This window comes from Vombatus ursinus, unplaced genomic scaffold, assembly GCF_900497805.2.
Source record: "Vombatus ursinus unplaced genomic scaffold, bare-nosed wombat genome assembly UNPS02009835.1, whole genome shotgun sequence".
Lineage (NCBI taxonomy): Eukaryota > Metazoa > Chordata > Mammalia > Diprotodontia > Vombatidae > Vombatus > Vombatus ursinus.
Genome location: NW_020949613.1, coordinates 17,016,373 through 17,039,327, shown reverse-complemented (window position 1 = coordinate 17,039,327; position 22,955 = coordinate 17,016,373). Strand labels below are relative to the sequence as shown.

General features: G+C 35.6%; 1 protein-coding gene across 1 annotated transcript in view; it reads right to left on the bottom strand.

Annotated features, from left to right (window-relative positions):
• The window catches only part of ADGRB3 (adhesion G protein-coupled receptor B3), a 902,542-nt gene that overhangs the window by 422,703 nt on the left and 456,884 nt on the right, over positions 1–22,955 (bottom strand). The gene's annotated exons all lie outside the window — the stretch shown is intronic.

Here is a 22,955-nt window from a genome sequence, read left to right as displayed (position 1 = left end):
CTCTCTCTCTCTCTCTCTCTCTCTCTCTGATAGAAATTGCCAGAGGAAAAGGATTGATTTTTCTGATTATTTAGTTATACAAGGTTATCCGAGATAAAAATCAGTTGCCATAGTAGATTAGGGGAATCACTGTACCACTGTGACACATACTGCATTTCTATATTTATCAAGATTACAGAGAACTGTTCACTTCCTGCAAGTTACTCACATGAGTACCTTAAAATTGCACCATCCATTGTGTGGTACTAAATAAATGGCATATGTGCAAAGACTTTCTTGAAACAAAAGTAGGTAGTGTGACATAATGGATGGAGAGCTGGCCTTAGAATCAGGAAGACCTGTGTTAAAGCATTTAGGAGGTGCAGCAGATAGGCTTGAACTCAGGAGGGTCTGAGTTCAAATTTAACTTCAGATACTTAATAGCTATGTTACTTTGGGTAATTTACTTAACCTCTGCTTCAGTTTCTTCATCTGTAAAATGGGAATAATAGTACCTACCTTCCAGAGATATTGTGAGGATAACATGGGATGGTATTTGTAAAGTAACTTGGAAACTTTTAAAATCTATGTAAATGCTACATAGTAGCTATTGTCTTGCTTGTGACATATGTAACTATTCAAGTCAATGAACCTACCTGTGTTTCCCCTGTAATTCTCTAGGACTGCAAGTTGCAAAGCAGATGCTGATCCACTTTGGAAGAAGGAGTTACACCTGACTTTCTCATCAAGGAGTCTCTACCTCAAAGGTTCTTAACTTAGGGTCTGTAAAACTTTTTTAAAAAATTGATTACTGTATTTCATTCAATAAAACTTGTCTCTGTAGTAATTCTGGGGATTTTATCTTACGTATTTAAAATATTATTTTGGAAAAGGCTCCCATAGGCTTCACCAGATTACAAGTAAGATTCATGACACATCAAAAAAAGTTAAGGACCCCTGCTGTACAAAAATTAAATTGTAAGACGTTTAAAAATAAAGGAAAATTTAAACAAAAGTAGTTAAGACCAAATAGAGTTGAAGACTATGAAACCTCATTAGAACTTCTGTCCCTTTAGAAACAAAAAAATATAAAAACCTTTCTTCATATTGATGTCCCTGATGTTTGAAAAAATTGCATCGTATTTCATGTAGTTATATCGTTGTTCTTTAGTCATTTTGGTTGTGTCTGACTCTTTGTGACCCCATTTGGTGTTTTCTTGGCAGATAGTGGAGTGATTTGCCATTTCCTTTTCTAGTTCATTTTATAGATGAGAAAACTGAGGCAGAGTTAAGTGAATTGCCCAGGGTCACATAGCTAGCAAGTGTCTGAGGCTAGATTTGAACTCAAGAAGAGTCTTCCTGACTCCTAGCCTGGCACTCTATCCACTGCACCACTTAGCTGCATTACTATTAATCTTTTACAGCACATAAGCATACTCAGAGGAAGGGTGCAATGGAAGCAATAGTTATGAAGGCATTAGTTTCAGCTAATAGCTCTCTATTGGATAGTGCTGGACCTTGAGTGAGCAAAACCTCACTTCGAGTTCTGTCTTAAATACTTGCTAGCTATATGAAGCCCAGAGCAAGTCGCTTAACATCTCACAGACTCAGTTTACTCATCTCTAAAATGATAATAGTATCTAATTCACAAGGTTGTTGTGAGGATCAGATGAGATAATATATGGAAAGCACTTCGTAAAATGTAAAATACTATATATACCAGCTATTCTAATTGTTATTATTGTTGTACTTTGTTGTTATTTATATTTATTATATAAAAACATTTCTGCAAATCTTAAATCACCACGTAAATGCTTGCTACTGTTATTACATATCAAGCAATATGACATAAAAAACAGGACTTTAATTAAAGAAAATAAAAGCAGTGCCTTGCACCTACAAAAGGCATTCCAAGAAACCAAACCAATGGGATTCTATAGACCAAAATGGCTAAGCCCAGATGTGCACATTAAAGACCTACTTTTTGTTTATTATCCAAATTATATAATATGTAAGTAGGCAAAAGAATATATTAGATTAGATGATCACAGATTTAGCGCTAGTTAATCAGAATCTCTCATTGTGCAGTGGAGGAAACTGAGATCCAGGTAGGGTAAGTGTTTTATTCAAGGTTCCCCATGTAGTAAGGCTCCTGACTATCTTCTCTGAATGAACAAATAAAATCTTCTGTCCACCATATCTTGGGGATGTATTTCAATCTCTTCCCAAATTTCCTTTCCTCCATTACAACTTTTGATAGAACATTGTCACTTTCCTGCAGGTTCCCATGATTTCTGTATCAACCTGTACCTTTTTGTTGGTGTGAATCAGGTCCAGAATAATAATTTCCCCTCATTAGTCCCTCAGCCTTTTGAAGGACAAAATTACCATTAAAGCAGCCAAGAATTTATTAGCTGCCTTACTTTTGGCAAAGCAAATGCTCACTTTGTTTAATTTGGGAATTGCTGGTGATGGAAAAAGTGCTGTCAGTATGCTTTTCCTACAATCCTCTTGTCAAAAGTATGGCAAAAATACCAACACCATCAACGATAATGACAATAGTAATTACAACTTATACAGTGTTTTATGATTTGCAAAGAGCTTTACAAATATTATCTCATTTAATCCTCACAACCCTAGAAGCTATATGTTATCATTGTTTCCATTTTACAGATGAGAAAACTAAGGCAGACATGAATTAAGTAACTTTCTTAATGTGACTCAGATAGTAAGAATCTGAAACCAGATTTGAACTGGGGTCTTCCTGAGTTCACATACAATGTTCTATCCATTGCGCTTACAACAACAACTTACATTTATGTTAGCCCACATATTTTATATTATCTCACTTGATCCTAACAATAAACCTCTGAAGTCTGTAAATTAAGTATTGTTATTCTCATTTTACATATGAAGAAATGGATGCTCAGAAAGTCAGCTGGGTGACACAGTGAATATGGACCTAGAATCAGGAAGATCAAAGTTTTAATTTTCTAAATCCAGTCTCAGACATTTACTAACTGTGGGACTCTAGGCAAGCCATTTAATCTCTACCTGTCAGTTTCCTCATCTGTAAAATGGGACTAATAATAGCACCTACCTCCCAGTATTGTTGTGAGGATCAAATGAGATAATATTTGTCAAGCACATTGCAAACCTTAAAATGACATATATATATATATATATATATATATATATATATATTATTCTGGACCGGATTCACACCAACAAAAAGGTACAGGTTGATACAGAAATCATGGGAACCTGCAGGAAAGTGACAATGTTCTATCAAAAGTTGTAATGGAGGAAAGGAAATTTGGGAAGAGATTGAAATACATCCCCAAGATATGGTGGACAGAAGATTTTATTTGTTCATTCAGAGAAGATAGTCAGGAGCCTTACTACATGGGGAACCTTGAATAAAACACTTACCCTACCTGGATCTCAGTTTCCTCCACTGCACAATGAGAGATTCTGATTAACTAGCGCTAAATCTGTGATCATCTAATCTAATATATATATATATGTATATATATATATACCAGTCATTATTCAATAACTTATTTATAGTCACACTGGGAGGAAGTGTCAGAGGTCCACACCCAGGATCCTCCTTACTCACTACTCACTACTCCATACTAGGTCTTTTTTTAAATATATTTTTTTAAATTATTTTTTAAATATTTATTTATTTTTTAAAATTAATTTATTTTGATTTATCAACAATGACTTCCATAAGCTTTTGACTTATAAATTTTTCTTCCCCTCCCTTTCCCAAGATGGCGTGCAATCTGATATAGGCTGTACATATACATTCCTATTAAACATATTTTTACATTAGTGATATTGTAAGGAAGAATTAGAACCAATAGGAGGAACCACCAGAAAGGAGAAACAAAACACAACAGAAGAAAAAAAGAAGAGCAAATAGTATGCTTTGATCTGCATTCAAATTCCATAGTTATTTCTTTGGAAGTGGATAGCATTTTCCATCATGAGGCCTTTGGAGATGTCTTAGATCCTTGTATTGCTGAGAAGGGTTAACTCTATCAATATTAGTCATCACACAACGTGGCTGTTATTGCATACAACATTCTCCTGGTTCTGCTCACTTCACTCAGCATCAGACCACAAGTCTTTCCAGGTTTTTCTGAAGTCTGCCTGCTCATCATTTCTTATAGCACAATAGTATTTTATTACATTCATATAACAAGACGCTGTTAAGGCATAGCTACACTGGAGGGGCAATTCTTAACTACTCCTTTCCACATAACATAGCACCAAGGCAGCGACGGACTAATAACAGAGAAGAGGATATGCTGATGGACAGTTTTTCAACATTACCTTCTTCAGAAAACATTTCACCTCTTGGAGGAGGGCTGAGAGCTATAAAGAGATGGAGACAAAAATGGTCCTTTCCTAGTACATGAAGGTTCTTCGAGATGAAAGTAACACAAAAGAAGAAGAGGTAAAATGATCTGATTTGCTGTCACTGGAGTTTAGTCAGACTAGGTAAGCAGGCAGGTGAGTAATTTAATTGCATATCATTGAAAGGGTTCTGATTCAGTATGTTATTTTTTGATTATACATTATGGTTAGCAGGGATTTAAATAATCTGGGATTTTGGGGAATACCCCATTGGTGTCGAAGAATGAAAAGTCATACATTATTTACAACTAATCAAAATGTTTTCTTTTTTTCAGGGACTCAGTTTCCAGACCTAGATGCAATAACATTCACAGTTTCCTCAGGGCCTGGGGAGGCATTTTGGATGCTGTCACAGCCTTTCCAGTCTACATTCTCTATGAATAGGTGACCAGGCTTCTTCCTTTCCTCCTCCCCATTCCAGCTCATATACTCATATCCACAATGCTGCTAACAAAAACAATTCCTAACTAAACATCATGTTCTGGTCAAGGTCAATTTGCCTAAATACTTTTTTCATATTTTTGAGTATGCTAAATTTCAAAATGAGATTTTCATTTAAATGTTTTAGCTTCTTTACTTATTCTGATTTCCTTTACATCTTTTCTTTGATTTGCTTACTCACTGAACATTGACAGAATGAAGCAAGGACTGTTAAGCAGCTCACACTAATTTCTCTTTATTTTTCACAAAAGAGTGTGATTTTTAAAAAGTATACTTGTAAATGCCTTATCTTTTGTAAATGCCCTGACATTTCTGCCTAAATAGCTCATGATTCTATCTCTAGTGTGAACTAATGATAAAATGTTCCAAAGAAACCACCTTTACACAGCATCTTATAATCTCGATTAGATTATTGTATCTTTCCATGAAAATTTCCGTGTGACAAAGACTGGGTCTAGAAAAGATTTAAAAAAAAAAATCTTCCCTTCTGTTGCCCATTAGCAAATTCCATTTCAAAAAAGTAGATATATACATTATGTATAGAATATTCATTCTCTATATAATAGACATAAAATATATATGAATATAAAGAATATATACTCTATAAGTAATATACATATTATATGTAGTAAAGCAAGAAGAGAATCAACCAATCTCCTGCCATAGTAGGTACTCAATAAATATTTTGTTTTAATTCAACTATTAACTATTAAACACCCTTTGTAGGGAAGAAGATTGCCAAGATGAATTGAAATTCTATTTTGTAGGCGACTTCTAGAAAAGGATGCTTACATATTCCAGCTGCACTTCATTCAAGCTCCTCCCCAGGTTAGAATTTTCAGAGACATTCTTAATATTAGGGCAAGGAATTTCTATTCAAGAGGAGTGGGACAGGAAAGAAGAAAACAGTGAACCAGTTTTGTAAATGTAGAAGGATTGGAGAGGACTATGGGTAGGTAAAACTTACTCTTTTGTTTAAGGTGACCTCTGATGCCACCAGATATTGAACCAAACAGCTATTAAACAATCTTAGACAGTAAGTAAGGTAATATGCTATTTAGTTGCCTATTTAAAATTATATTGCATATAATTATTGCATAATTCAGTGGGCATTTAAGAATTATACTCTTCATGTTTGGAGCTAAGATACTATAATTAATAACCAGGAGATGATTTCTGGATGTTGACACGGACGCTGTCAAACATGAACCTCTTCTTAGTGCCTTCCCTGTGTGGATTATCCCAGATTTATTCTGTATATATTTTGTTTGTACATAGTTATTTGTATGTCATCTCCTCCATTAGGTTGTGAGTTCCTTGAAAGCAGAGACTGTTTTATTTTGTTTTTTTTTCCTTCCTTTTATAACCCCAGCGCTTAACACAGAGTCTGTGATATAGTAGGTGCTTAATTGTTGATTGATTCAAAATCTAAGGTGCAAGAAGACTGGAAAGGCAGGAGGGGGGTATTCCCCTACTTAAGCTCTATTCAGCAAGATTTGCCTGCTTACTGTTCCTTACACATGACACTTCATTTCTCATCTACATATCGTTGCAAAGGTTGTCCCCCATGCCTGGTACAAAGTGGGCACTTAATAAATGCTTGTTGAACAATTGGCATTGAGGAACATAGCACAATCTTTTGGTGACATCTCAAGGTCAAAAGTGTGTTACAGTTTACCAAAACGTTTAGACCTCTTGTCAATAAATAGATTCAATAAAAAAGTATGGAATACTATTATGCTATAAGAAATGGTGAGCAGGCAGACTTCAGAAAAAATTGGAAAGACTTGTATGGACTGATGCTGAGCAAAGTGAGCGGAATCAGGAGAATGTTGTACACAATAATAGTCATGTTTGGGATGACTAATATTGATAAACTTATCCCTTCTCAGCCATACAAGGATCTAAGACATCTCCAAAGGCCTCATGATGGAAAATGCTATTCACATCCAAAGAAAGAACTATGGAGTTTGAATGTAGATGGAAGCATACTATTTGTTATTTTTTTCTTCTGTTGTGTTTTATTTCCTTTTTCTGGTGGTTCCTCCTATTGATTGTAATTCTTACTTACAACATCACTAATGTGAAAATATGTTTAATAGGAATGTATATGTATAACCCATATCATATTGCACGCCATCTTGGGGAGGGAGGTGGGATGGGGTGGAGAGAAAAATTTAAAACTCAAAAGTTTATGGAAGTGGTTGTTGATAAATCAAAATAAATTAATAAAAAATAAAAAAAAACTGTTGTTAACTGATCTAGGTACATGTACTTTTCTAAGGGAAAACAGAGCTCTAGTTGCTAGTCAAATACATCTTATAACCCAATAAAATTAATTGTTTGGAGATGGATAAAAGAATTATGAATTTAGAGCTAGAAAGGACCTCAGAGGTTATCTAATTCAATCCTTTCAATTTATAGATGCAGAAATTGAGACCCAAAGAGGTTATATGACCTGTCCAAGGTCGAATAGGAAGTAAATAGTAGAACAAGGATTTGGACCTAGAACCTTAGACTCCAAATCCAGCCTTCTCTTTGAGAAAAGATGGAAAAAATATGGATTGTTGTAAAATAATATTTTAAAATCTGTGTACAAGTCCCATAAACTTGTAAACATCATCCAATACCTATTTCAAGGGAAACATCAATAAAAGAGGAGCAAAATCTTTAATCTACTAACAAAATACTAAAAAACACTGTTTTATTGAGTCTTTTCTGACTTTTCATGACCGCATTTGGGGTTTTCCTGGCAAAGATATTGGAGTGGTTTGTCATTTCTTCAGCTCATTTTATAAATAAGGAACCAAGACAAATAAGGTTGAATGACTTGTCCAGAGCCACACAGGTAGTAAGTGTCTGATGCCCATTTGAACTCAGGTCTTCCTGACTCTAGGCCTGGTGGTTCTATTCACTGCTCCACCTAGCTGCCCCAGTGTTTGGAAGACTAGAGTTCAAATCCTGTTTCAGATACTTACTACATGTATGACCCTGGACACTGACTTAATATCTCTCAATGTCAGTTTCCTCACCTTTAAAATAAATATAATAACAGCACTTTCCTCTTGGGGCTTTTGTGGGGATCAAATGAGATAATGTTGGTTAAAATGTTTTGCAAGCCTGAAAGCACTATATAAATGCTAGGTATTTATCATTAGTAGTCATAGCAGCAACAGCAACATTTACATAGCATTTTATCATTTTCAAAGTGCTTTTATATTTTGTCCCATTAATGATACTGGACAAAAGAACTATAGCTTCAATTCTAGGATGTTATAGTAAACATGTAAAAATACTGGCTTTTATTTTTCAGTGGTGGAGGGTGGTGCAGTCTAAACCTTTGACTTCAGTCAGATATGGAACTCTTGATTATGGAAATTCCCTTCACCCCCAGAATTTCGACAACTTGCTTGTAACTTAAGATCTCAGAGTTTCATAGAGGTACTGAGACTCCCTTAAGTCACAAAGCTAGTATTTGTCAACAGTCAGTTATGTTTTCCTAACTAAAAGGCTGAAACTCTATCCACTTTACAACACTTCTGTTAAAAATAATAAATGTTAATTTATGATAATTTTAACTCCTTCTTAGAATATTGTTAGCACCAGTATCTTAGTTTTTGCTTAGCCAGAAACAAAAAGATTCTAGTCAAAAGATCTTTTAGTACTTGAGATTTTCAAAATTCACCCAAAGTCCCGTCTCTGAAATATACATAGCTTCTAGATAACGTGGACTTTTAGAATAAATTAAAAGATTCTTGAAGATAACATAGACTCTTAAATAGAACTCATGACAACTAGAAAGAATCTTAAAGGACATACAGTCTTAGGATTATCCATTAAGAGTGAAAGGGAATAGAGTCCATCTAGTTCAAACTCCTTATTTTATAGAAATGGAAACTGATTCCCAGAGAATTTCAGTAGTGTGCTAATGTTCATGTAGTGAGTTAATAGCAAAACTGGGATAGGATTCCTAGACTCCTTAACTCTTGGTCCAGTACTCTTTCCACTGTGCCATTCTTATGTTGTTGTGGTTGTTGTTTTAATTAGATCAAGTTTTTTTCAACTGACAAAAATAGATTTTCTCTCCTTCCCTTCCCACCTCTCACTGGGGAAAACTAAGAATAAAACCTTTGTAATAAATATTCATAGTCCAGTACACAAATTCCCATAGTGGCTACATCAAAAAAATATATATCTTATGCCTCCCTGAGCATATCATCTTTGTGTCATAAGATGGGAACCATTCTTATGAAAGGATTTTAGTTTTGAAGACAGTGAAGAAAACAAGGCAAAGCAGAGTGTGTGAAGGTTATAACAGAAATGATCAGGAATCATTTTGTGGTAAAACAAGAGTGACAGTAAATGAGAACACAGATCAAAGCCCAGATGTAAATAGCATTATTAATAGGAGTACAGTTTGTGCTCCTAGAGCACAGGAGCAAAAACAGAGCTTATAGACCTGTAAGGTTGTTATAGAGCCTAAGAGATAATCTGAAGACCTCATCAATCCATTATTTTAGAGCTGAGGAAACTGAGGTCCAGTGAAGATAAATGACTTGCCTAAAATCACACAGGTAGTAAATGACACAGTCAATATATAAACCAGGTGCTCTTGCTCGAGATCCATTTTGCTTTCTAGTATATCAAGAAAGGAGAGACTTGAAGAAGGATCAGGCAGTGAAAAAAATGATGATGGTGATGGTGACAATGGTGATGGTGATGGTGACAATGGTGATGGTGATGATAACAACAACATAATAATAAAATGATTACTATGTATAGGCATGGCACTAAACACTTTACAAATATTATTTCACTTGATCCTCACAGCAACCCTGGGAGGTAGGTATTATTATTATCCCCATTTTACAATTGAGGAAACTGAGACAAACAAAGCTTAAGTGACTCGCTCAGTGTCACATAGCTAGGAAATGTCTGAATCTGGATTTGAACTCAGATCTTCATGAGTCTAGAATGGGTGCTCCATCTATTGTACCACCCAGCTGATCAATAATTTGCAATTTAAAAAAAAATAAACATTGATAAATAGAACAAATTTGCCTTGATGTTATCAAATCTGTACCTAGGATTTTGGAGTATTTTAAGTACAATAAAATGTTTTAATACAGAATTAAATTTAACTGGAAATTGCATAAGTTTTGTGATGTTGTCAGAATAAATGAAATAATTCCATTTATAACAATTTGGAAAATATAGTCTGAATTCCAGGTGGTTGGGGTGAAAAAAATCCCTTCAGAACTGGACAATCAAAAATGACAGTGACATAATATTTACTAGTCCTTTTCCACTTCCGTATGAATGTAACACTTTCTGATCATTAAAATTGCTTAAAATAGTGTAGTTGCATTGAGTTTAGGATCTTAGGCCTTCCTTTCCTGAACTATAGTCAGACCTTTATGAAAACTCATATAGTATTCTTTTTTGTTTTCTAAACTGAAAAACCTAACATGTTCTTAATGGAAACTAAAACAATGGGACATCAAAGATCAAATATTTTGAAAACAAACATTCAAAACACAGACTAAATTAGCACAATTGAAATTTTTATATATTTATGGAAATGGTTCATGAAATTTAACAAAGCAGATTTAATAGCATATTCCTTATGGGAACACAAGTTACAGAATTAAAGAAGCAGTGTTTCTTTCTTACATGTTACAAAAGGAAGTATAATTGCCCCCCAAAGTACTCGTGGAATGACCGAAATGGGTAGCTTCTGAGAAAAAATTATATTCAGACTTTTTCACTTGAATGTTTGTTTGAAATATGGCTGTTGAAACAGAAGGCAACTGTATATTTGGCCAATAACTGTGTAACTTTATGGCATAAATTGTTCAAATATCAAAATGTAAATTGATATAGCCTAACAACCTGGGAAATTTAAGGATGCTATTCAAGTAATTTTTTTTTGTGAAGTGTGATGGCAAGTTCACCATCTTTTTCCAGCTTTCTTTTGGACTTCTTCTTAATGTTTTGAGTTTAGGGGGTATTTTTGGCAGGAATCATCATCTTTTGCACATGAGTTATGTTTGGCAGCAGACCAGGTCCAACCAGTGGTGATCTGTCCACTGTTGGCTATAGGTATGTCACCTCATGTCTGAGGATTGGGCAGTTCAGAATTCTCCACAGGGAAGGTTTCATCAGGGTATTTGGGTACTGAGTCAACATAATGTATGCACTAAATTTGCTTGAGCTCTGTCCATGCATTTTAAAAAAATGTCCTCAGAGGGTAACATCTTAGCTAGTACAATAATCGTGATTCAATGAATGTGTCACCCCAGTAATCTTAAGTATATATTCCTGCTAAGAAACAAATTTTCATTTTCTATAAAAATTCTAATTTCCTTTAATTATTTTTTGTTAAAATTTCACCTTAGGGTCTGTGATCACATCTGTGGTCAAGACTACAAAAAGAAAATTGTGGAGAAGGGAATGGATTCAGCACTTATTTCTTAGGGATAGTCAGAGAAAACAAGAAAAATAATGAGGTGAAACTATCAATTCAGAAAATGAAGAAATGGTTTGGGAAAGAAAGGAAGGAGTCAATGAAACCACCTCTTACTGGTTATTGCTATAAAGACCAGACAACTATTGCTATAGAGATGGATAGTTATTGCTGTAGAGAAGTTTATAATTGGATAGGAAAATTTTTAAATGTTTTCACATTCATACAGATTTCAAGGTAAAAAAAGGCACTAAATCATTTGAATAATAGACAGAAAGGGCTCTTTTTCAAGTAGCACTGTAAGTAAACAGCTCATTATCTTCAATAATGAAGAAATATGCGTGTGCTATCTCAAACAGTAAATAGTATCTAAATCATATCTAATTGTCTTCAGATTTCTTGTATATATGTGTGTGACTGTGTACTTACATTTAGATATAGGTTTATCTTATGTTCTAGAAAGACAGATTCAACTGAATAATGAAAATGGCATTGGAGAAAAGTCCTGGCCAAAAAGGAATGGAGAAATGAAACCATTTCTCTTTTGGCCCTCATGTCCCATTACTCCCTACAGCCCACTCACTACTGGGAATAGACAATAGGGTCTCAGACTAATGTAGAGAACCAATATAAGCAAAGATACTTTTTCCCTTTTCCAAACTACCATAGAGCAGAATGTTAAAGGATCCCCTGCTGAGTTGTATATTGTATACAAAAAATAATTAAAAATAATATCTAACTCAGTTTCTATGTAGTAGGATGTGGGAGTGGGGGGAAAGAAATGCTCAGACATACACAAAGGTTCTTGAACTATATTTCTCTCAAAAATTCAATGTAGCCATCAGTTTGGCTTAAAGAATGATGGGTCATTCATGCAATATGCTGAAAGTTAACACAAAAATCCACTCCATTTTGACCACCATTTTTAATGCACTTCTTCCAAGCTGTTTTACTTAGGTTTGTGAAAAATTGTAATACAGATAAACCTTTTCTCTGCCTTTTGCAGCCATTATCTATGCATGGGAAATAAAATTATACAGATGAAAGACTTGTGTTTGGGGCCACAAGACCTGATTTTGAATTTGAATTCTAACACATACCACCTGTGTGAACTTTGGTAAATTATTTAACCCCTCTGAACCTCAGTTCCCTCATCTGTAAAACGAAGGTTTTGTATTAGGTAGACTCTAAGTTCCCTTTTAGGTCTAAATCTGTGATCCTATGATCTTCAAAATGTAATGCACCCTTTCCAAATAGGTTTTACATGCCTTCCTTTATACTTCTGTGAAGCAAATGTGCAATTACCCTGGTGAATACAGTGATAAAGAAAAGGAGTAAAGTATTTGTTTCTATTTCTAGGAGCTCTTCTTTGACCAATTTGAGAAAGAATGAAGAGCAAATAAATAAATCTGCCCCCAGACAGTAAGCCAGTCAGCATTTTTTGAAAAGGAACCAAAAGAAAGCTGTGGTTCATTTTCATCATGAACACTTTGAGGCCACCCGAGCAGCTCAAAATTGACAGAACATTTCACTTTTATCAGTAAAAGAGATACTGGAGGCTGGAAGAAAAGTGTTAAAATGTAAAGCAAAAAATGTAATACGGACTTTCTTTACCTTGATAAAAGGGTTCACTTAAGTCATATCAGATATTACACAAGACTGGCCTACGTAATAGAAGTAGTTACGAATAGGAATTGGACATCTAATGTTACTGACAGAAAGAATCCCCTGATGATGATCCTCCCTCTACCAATGCAGTTGGGCACATTTTTTGTAACATATTCTTATAGTTGCCCAGAGCACAGAGGAGTTAACTGACTTCCTTGTTGAGAGTGTGTCAGAGGTGGGTTTGGAAACTAGGTCTTCCTGGATCCAAGTCCAGTTCTTTGTACATTGAGCCACACTGCCTTTCACTTGGAGGTAGAGAAACTGACAAACTGCTCATTATTATAAAATAAAACATGTAAATAGAAAATTCCTAAGGTTCAATGGCAAATATTCACGCCAACTTGGAAGCATTGATACGATACAAAATGTTTTACCTCAATTCTGGCTTCAAATATATTAAGGGTAAAAATAAAGTTAATGTTTTCTGGATTATTAATTTGGGAAATGCCACACAATGAACAGCCAGGAGAAAAGACTTACCTATATTTTTCTGGGAATTGTTTTAAAAATAGGATAGAAAGATTTTCCTACTTCCTGTACTTGAAGTGACATTTCTAAAGAGATTTCCTTGGACTGACAGCAAGTGTAGCTCCCATAATGAATTAATGAGTTCTTATTAAAATGTGTAGAAATGTAACAGGGTTAAAAATAACTTAACAAAAGGGATGCACTGGGATAGAAAGTATACACACTTTTTCCTCTTCATCAAGTGATCTCCAAAGATCTCTTCCATCAAACACAGGACTAAGAAGTATAGGTTATTTAAACAAGATGTGGAGAATAGAAGCTTACAGGAAAATCAGGGAAATGATTGGGACTGCAAGAAAAGGTCTACTAGGAAAAGATATGTGCATTTCATTTATTTCAAACAGAGAGGGAAAGGTTGTTAACAGTATTCACCTACAGAGCTATTTCCAGAAAGACCAGAAGTATAATAAGATACTGGCTACAAGAGGTATTTATGTGCTTGAGCCCATTTTAATTCAATCTGTATTAAACAAATAAAACAAAATGAGCAAATCATGTAATTTTTATCCACCTAAACTTAACTGCTTAAGAGTTTAATTCTGCTAATGACATTAATGTAAGACCAATGAATATTGTATAAAGGTCAAGAAATAATATTTGTGACAATTATTGCTTTCATTTTGTTTATTATTCATTATATATTATTTTATAATATGATAATATATTTTATGTATTATCATTCATTATATATTATTATTCATTATACAAATATAATTACTATTCTTTCCTCTGGAATTATAAATACATTATATGGATAACTTTTCAACTTTGATACCAAATATGTCTTCTCTTTTAAATGGATAATATCCTTATAAGAAAATAGAGAAAGCAGTAACATCAGAGATCAATGTGACATAATGAAGATCAGAGTTATATAATGTAGAAGCATAATCTCAAATTGTAAGGGATATTGGTACCCATCATTTTGCAGGTGAGGAAACTGAGGACCAGAGGACAAGTAAGTGACTTGCCCAAGGTTGCACAGCTAATAAGTGGCAGAGTCAGATTTCTAACTCATTTCCTCTGACTCTAAGTTCCCTGCTCTATATCCTGAAACTTGCATGCTATCTGACAAACAAAAAATAGTTTCATTTTGATTGGATGTAGCGTTTTATTGGAACTTCAGATAAGGAAACTCAGTGTACCAATGCAGATCTCTAACAATTCTGCAAATCATAGTCTTAAAGAGTTTCCTGGGGCATTGAGAGGTTAAATGATACTTCCAGGTCCACAAAGCATGTGAGTTAGAGGTTGACTGAGAATCCAGCTGTCTCTGACTCCAAGGCCAGTGTTGCAGGAATAGTCACTTTCATCATCTGCGTAATGATTACTAAAGCATTGCCTCCTGGGGGTGAGAGGGTGGAGGATGTACTAATCAACCTATCAGGCATATATCATGGGACCACTCTTGTTCTTTACCTGAATATAAACCTCGATGATTAACAAACTCCTAACTGACCATACCCTTCTCATCCCAGTGATTCTGAAACCTTGGCTACTATTATTCAGACCCTATTTTCTGACCCCCTACTGCACATTTCCTTATCACCATTCCTGTTAACTCTCCCACCTTACAATATTCCATTCTAAAGCTATTCATTCCTTCCACTGTGCTCTACAGAATGTTTGCCCCATAGGTAGCACACTTGAATTCATCTTAAACCTTTTCCTTTCTCACTCCTTCCTTCTTCAGGCTCTCCTTAAGACCTGGATCCCTCCTGATGACAGCCTCCTTGGCTATACCTTCCAGCACTACTTGTACTTTCACTCATTTCCCCCAACTTACTTTTGAGGTGAGGGAATTGGAATCCTCCTTGCTCCCCATTGCCATTTCCACACTATTTCTCTAACACCAGTAACCTTTCTTCTTTCATTCAATCCATAGCCACTCCTTCATCACAATTCTGGTAACTGTTCTCTAAGGAATTCTTGGACTCTTCTGTTTTTTCCTTAATGAGTTCAGTGTTAAGTTCACAACCTTTCTTTCCTCCGCAATACCTGACTTCAAACCGTGGGATACGTTTTAAACATCTTGACCTCCCAGTTCTTCTATGTACTTATTTCACAGGACCTACATGTCAGGTACACACACAGATGGTCATACCCTGAATCTCACAATTTACACATAAATGGTCTACTTCCATGTTCATGAACACTGGAATTTTCTTATCTGGTTATAATCTGTTGTTAATCCACCTCTCCCTCTACCTTACAACCCCAGACTCTGTTCTTCATCTTCATTGTGACCTGAAATGCCTCAAACCCTCAGTTTTTTTTTTCCCCAGGCCAGCATTCCTGCACTGGTTATACTTTCCTCCCTTCCCTATCTTGACCCCTTGGTGAGCCACTTCAATTCTACTCTGTGCTCTCCTCTCAATTCCCTTGACCCATTATCCTATCAGTGATCTCACCTTGCTAAATGTCAGCCTTGGATTACTCCCACCATCTGCTGCCTTGGGTCCTCCTCAGGTGCTGCTAAACAAAGCTGCAGAAAATCACAAAACCACACTGACTTGGTTCACTACAAATTTATATTACAGGTTTTCCAGCTTATTGTTCCCTCTATCATCATGAGCTCTCATTTATCTTTAATTTTTCTTCCTATCCACTGGTGACTTCTCTATTGCCTACAAATGTGCCTATGTTTTCTCATCCTCAAAAAAAACCTCCTGTTTTATCTAGCTATCTCTACTAGTTTTGCCCCATATTGCCTTTCTGTTTTGTGGTTAAACTCATTGACATGGCCTTCTATTATTGATTCCTCCATTCTCTTTTCTCTTACTCACTTTTTAATTCTCTACAGTCTAGCTTCTAACCTCATCATTCAACCAAAACTATTCTCTCCCCCATTACTAATGATGTCTTAATTGTCAAATCTAATGGTCTTTTCTCAATTCTCACCTTTCTTGATTCCTATATAGCCTTTGACACAATCAGTCTCGGTAGTGATTCTTGACTCTTTTCTTTGATACTCTCTTCTCTCTAGATTTTTGACACTAATGTATCCTGGTTCTCCCACTTCCTTTTTGACTACTCCTTTTTGGTCTTCTTTGCTGGATCTTCATCCAGGTCTTTCCTGGTGGTTGTCTACCAGGGCTCAGTCTTGTGCCCTTGTTTCTTTTCCCTTTATATTATTTCACTTGGTGATCTCACCAACATCCATGGATTCATATACCATCTCTATGTTAACAATTCACAAATCTAACCATCCAGCCATGTCTTCTCTGCTGACTTCCAGAATTGCATCTTCAACTGTCTATTAGACATCTTGAACTGGATGTCCTATAGACCTCTTAAATTTAACAAGTCCTAAACTGAATTCATTGATCTTCCTCCCAAATTCTCCCTTCTTTTGAACTTCCCTATTCCCCTAGAACCACCATAATCTCAGTCATCCAGGCTTGTTGCAGTTCATACTTTGCTTTTGAAGAGGACTAATGACATCACAGGGTAATGTTTTGACTTGCAAATGAATTGGATTTAAGTGAGCCAGAACTGAAAAAAGTTGTCAGCCTCAATCTCCTTTCCAGAGTTACTGAACTCCAGTGACAAGACAAAAGTCAAGATGACTGACAATGGCCCCGGATGCATCTTTGATGTCTGACCAAGCTCTAAGTGCTCCCACAGCACCTACTTTGGCCACCTTCATGGCTGTTGAAACAAATTGTTCTCATCTGCCTCTTCTGCTGGAGAAAGTCTTCACATGCTTGGGATAGACATCCTCCTAACTCACTGACAGGTTTAAGGGCTGTTGTTATTCTTAACCTGGTTTAGCCCATCTGCCAATTAGATTTTTTTTACTGGGTTGTGGCTTCTTGGAGACACAGGTGAGAGCTGGGTGGCAGATAGACACCAAAGGTGGATAAGCAGCCCTGAAAAGGGCTTGGCAAGCCCTCACACCAGAAGTGCTAGTCTTTCCTGAATGCCCCATACACTCAAGCTCAAAACCTATGTGTCATCCTTGACTCCTCACTCTTTCACACCACATATCCAAGGTGTTACCAAGGTCTATTGATTTTATCCTACAACAACCACTCTGATGTAAACCCTCATCACCGTAGGCTGTAACTATTGAAATAGAATGCTGCTTAGTTTCCCTACCTTAAGTTTCTTTCCATTGCAGTCCATTTTTTACTCAGTTGTCAAATTGGTCTTCCTAAAGCACAGGTTTGACTATTTCTACCCCCTCTCTGCATTCAATAAACTTCTGTGGTTTCCCATTACCTCAAGGATTGAATGTAAAAGCCTTTGTTTGGCATTCAAAACCCTTAATAACTAATACCCTCTTTCATCTTTCTAGTAGTCTTGTACCTTACTCCCCATATATACTCTGCAATCCAGTGATAGTGTCATCCTTTCTATTACTCACACAAGATATTCCATCTTCAGACTCCATGCATTTTCACTAACTTTTCCCTATGCCTAGAATTTTTTCCCTCCTCCTTTCTTCCTCCTGGTTTTCCTAGATTGTTTCAAGTCTCAGCTAAAATTTCAACTTCTACAAGAAGCCTTTGCTGTTTGTCCTTAATGCTAGTGCTTTTCTTCTATTGATTACCTTATTTATGATATATATATATATATATCTATATATATATATATCTTGATTGTTGTACATAATTGTTTCCAAATTGTCTCCCCCAATAGATATATTGTCTTTCCCTTTAGACTCCCTAAGAGTAGGTGCTGTGTTTTGCCTTTCTTTATATCCCCAGCACTTAATACAGTGCCTGGAACATTGTAACCACTTAATAAATGTTTATTGATTGACTTTCCCTGCAGCAGCAAGTTCTAGAGAATTACAGCCAGGGCCTTCTCTGGAACCCATCATTCCTCCAGTGTTCTGAAATTTGTGGGGAATAAGGGTTGTTCACTATGCCATGGCATTATAGATTGGATATTCTGGGTGATGGGTGTTCCTCTGACTGTACAACTATATCCAAGTGGGGTAGACTGTCTTCATCTGCCTTGAGCAGGGGAGCTGTGGTACAAATTTCACAAGATCAACTACTATACTGGCCAAGGTGGAAAGCCAAGGCCTTTCTTCTAATTCAGGTGACATTTTCTCTGTCTAGACATGCCTTGATTTTTTTTTTCTACAGGCCTCCCAAGTAGCAATGTCCCAAAGTCTCTGCCCTTAGGAGTCAGATTTGTGCCTCCTTTATTTCACCAAGGCAGCATTTCAGGGTATTTGCCCATATTAGACAATGTGTTCTGAACTCTCTAAGATTCCCCAGAATTGTGCCCTCCTTTCTTTTTTGTTTGGATATAGTGCTGGGTGCAGAGTCAAGAAGATTCATCTTCCTGAGTTCAAATTTGGCCTCAGACACTTAATAGCTGTGGGAACTGGGCAAGTCACTTAACCCTGTTTACCTCAGTTTCCTCATTTGTAAAATGAGTTGGAGGAGGAAATGGAAAACCACTCCAATATCTATGCAGAGAACCCCAAATAGGGTCAAATCAGACATGAATGAAATGACTTAACAACAATGAACAAATACTTCCCCCAGGTGGTATTTCAGGGTATTTGTCCACATTAGACATTGTGCTCTGAACTTTCTATGATTCCCTAAATTCTACCCTCCTTCCTCCTACCCTTCCAACTGAATTTTACCTAAGGGCTAAAATTCATATTTATAACTAAGGTCAGACAACATTGGTTCTTAATCCCAACTCTGCCTATAACTAGCTTTGTGACCTTTGGAAAATCACTTCACCTCTCTGGGTCTTGGTTTCCTCATCTGTAAAGTGAGGGAGGTAGACTACATGACTATTAAGTTCCCTTACAAATCTAAAATCCTATGTCTCAAAGTTAAAGTGGATTTAAAGGGGAAAAGTAGAAACGACTTCATTTGCTAACAAAGCAGTTTGCTAGGATGTTCCATCCAAGGCTCTGATTTTACTAAGCTGTTTTAGTGAATGCTTCTGTTTGGTCTGTCACCCAAGGTTCTGGATAGTGAAGTGACAACAGGATGATATATATATGGCATCCAGTGATGAGGTCCCAAATGCCACCAAAGACATAAAAAAAGGAAACAGGTTTAAATCTCAATAGGATGGATTTATGTTGGACCTCAGGAAAAATATTCTGTGTTTTACAAGACAGAAATGTTACTGTATGTATACCTTCTTTTACAATATAGCTAGACCAGAGAAAGGGCAGTAAGTTGTCTTTTGATTTCAATAATACATCTATGAGAATCTTAAGGAGCAGCATGCTGTAATGAATAGAAAATTAGACTTAGAGTCAAGAAGAATGGGGTTCAGATTTTACCTCTGGCACTAGTTATGTGAGAAAAGTCATTTAAATTCTCTCAGCTTCAGTTTCCTAATTTTTAAAGTGAAGGGGCATCACTAGATAGCTTTGAAAGTTTTTTCAGTCCTAAATTTATGATTCCATGATTCTGTGAAATATTCCAGACTTCTATTAAAATGCCAGGGCCTGGCTAAAACTAGAATCATAGGAAATGCAATTAAATGCTTCCTTCTTTAAACAAAACAAAACAAAAAACCAAAACAATCATTACCCAGTAAACCCTGAAAACATAAAAATAAATAGTGAAACAAAATGTCATATGTTTTACAGTGACTGAGGAAAGTGATTTTATGTTTTAAAGTGACTGGGGAAATTTTTATTGAACAAGGGGCCAGGAACACATAAGCAACAGAGGGATTGGGACTTTTTATGGCTTTTCTTTCCAAGCAACAAGAAAGACCCATCATTTGCTCCACCTGCCTAGCAAGAGTCGTAGAAAGCCAGAAGGCAGAGGCATGACCTGACACTTGCAAACAAAGTCTAGCTGATTGAGCAGATGTCAGATAGTGCAAATAAACAAAAAGATGTTATCTTGTATTTCTCAGCCCTGGTGTCAACTGTCTACAAGAATTTTTTTCTTTTTTTTTTTTAAGGACAGATTTTTATACCAAAAATATAATAGTGTAAAGCAAAAAGTAAGCAGTCCTGAAAATAGGAAATAAGTATGAGAAGGGGCATTGCTCTTATTTCTTAAATTACACCATCAGATTGCCTTCACTGCAAGCCAGTTACTTAAAATAAGAACATGGTGTTCTACTAAAGAAATTATTGAATCTGACCACCAAGTATAAGGAAGCAACAGCCCAGATTCTGATGAGATGTCACAACAGTGGGTGAAAAGAGAGGTATAGAAATTGCATTATTAGAATAAGGATAAATTCAATTTTAGTTTCAAGAGATATCAAGTGTGAATGTTCATTCTGAAATCCCTAGTATTTCACATGATTATATTCTTAGACCCCAAAGCAAGTGACATTTAGGTTAGGCAAGAGAAAGAGAGAAAGAGAGAGAGAGAGAGAGAGAGAGAGAGAGAGAGAGAGAGAGAGAGAACTTTAAGTACCATTAGGACTCTGACTTAGACTATTTAAGATAAATTTAGGACCTACTTCTTTGTAGCTTAATTTTTTTTGTCATAAAGTTTAGTCCAGAGATTCTGAAATTACTTCAGGAATGGAATGCATTTATGCTAGATATATATTGAAAGGACCCATATAGGAGAACTTTAGAACATGGAATTCCATGTTCCATATGTTATAGGAGTTTGTGGGAAACCTGCAAAAAATAGAGGAATTATGTTTATTTTCACCCCCTTTCCTGCCAATTGCCAACCATAGTATTTTGACACATAATTTCATCAGAAAGGCAATGTATAATAGTAGTCTTAGAGTCAAGAAGACCTGGGTTCAAGTTCTACTTCATCCATATTGGTTTTGACAGTGGCTCACAACGTCTCAATGCCTCTTGTAAATCTCTTAGTTATATATGAATTGCTTATCTGCATTAGTATAAGGAGTTTACATATATTGAGAGTTCCTCACAATTTAATTCCTAATAAAAATATAATTCCTAACAAAAAGAAAACATTTTCACATGATATTTTGGAGGAAAATATATTACTAACATTCAAAAATTTGCTTACATTTCAAGAAACATCAGGTTTCCAAAAGATATACTTTGGTAAATACTATTTTAGATAAAGGGATGATACATTTTAAATTACTCCTAGCTTTAACATTTTGCCACTCTTTAATGTCCAATACTCTAACTATGAATCATTCATTCTTTACCTGAAATTGTTGAATGTTTGAAACATTTTTTTAGGGGAAAAGGAATATTCATCTTTCTGGAGTGCGAATTTGGACCCTAGAACAAGGTAGAGTTTTAATTCTACAAATACAGAAAACACTGGCTATTTAAACATATTCAAATGGTTAATACAGGAGATTTGTTAGTTTGTACTTCAGTTTCCATCTGAGTTTTGGAAACTCAGGAGACCAAGGTTCAAATTCTATTTCAGACACTTATTAGTTATGTGACAATGGACTGATTGTTTTATCTCTCTGAGTTTCAATTTCTTCATTTGTAAAAGTAGATAACAGTCCTGTACTACCTGCTTCCCAGTCTTGTTGAAAAGAAATAACGCACGTAAGTTACTTTTTTTTTTAAAGATCCAGCCTAATGTGTTGGAAAGAGTGCTTGACTGGGATTCAAGACACTTGGGTTCAAATCCTACTTTTGTTGCTTATTATCTGAGTGTCCAATGGGACCAATTGCTCAACTGCTATGAATGAGCCTCTGTTTCCTCATCTGTAAAACAGGAAAAATACCTGAGTATTATAATAATCTCACAATGTTAAAATGAAGAACTAAGATGAAATAAGCTGTGCAAAGCACTTTTTGAACCTTAAAAAGTTCATGCTTAGTGTCCTACTGTCACTTATTTAGAATTGAATGATGAGATACTTTAATTCTCTTATTACTTAGTTAAGAGAACTGAAACTCAGAGGTGTTAAGTGACTTGTCCAAAGGCACAGAGATAGCAGATTATAGAGGCAGGATAAGAACCTGGATCCTTATTCCAAAGAAATTTGTCACTCTTTCTACCCTACCATGCTGCTTCACTGCACATTGATTTGTTCTCATCTGTAAAATAAAGGGGTGACATTAGATGTTATCTAAAGTGTCTCCAGCTCTAAAAGATTCTGTGACTCCAATAAATTCAAATCTATTACAATCACATTGAGGTTCAAAAAACAAAACAAAATCTTATCTGATTAACATTTTTGAATTGCTGATGAAATAAGACTTCTCTTTACCCAACTACATATTTCATTCTAAAATAGATATGGTTGTCATTCATCCTTCTGTAGGGATTACTTTTCTCTATTCATTATGCTTTCTTTGAACAGAATAAGAGTTATGGAGAGGACATCAGATTTCATGAACTGTAATTATCATTCTTTGATGTAGCTGCCAAATAACACAAGTCACTCTTCTCTTATTAAGTTTAGATTTGAAACTATTTTTCCAATTTGCTATATGGCTTTAAAAATTTCATTTGAAGCATTTTCTGGGCAGGATAGGGACTAAACTTTTGATTCCATTGGTATAGGGAGGTCCCTGTAAGTAGAA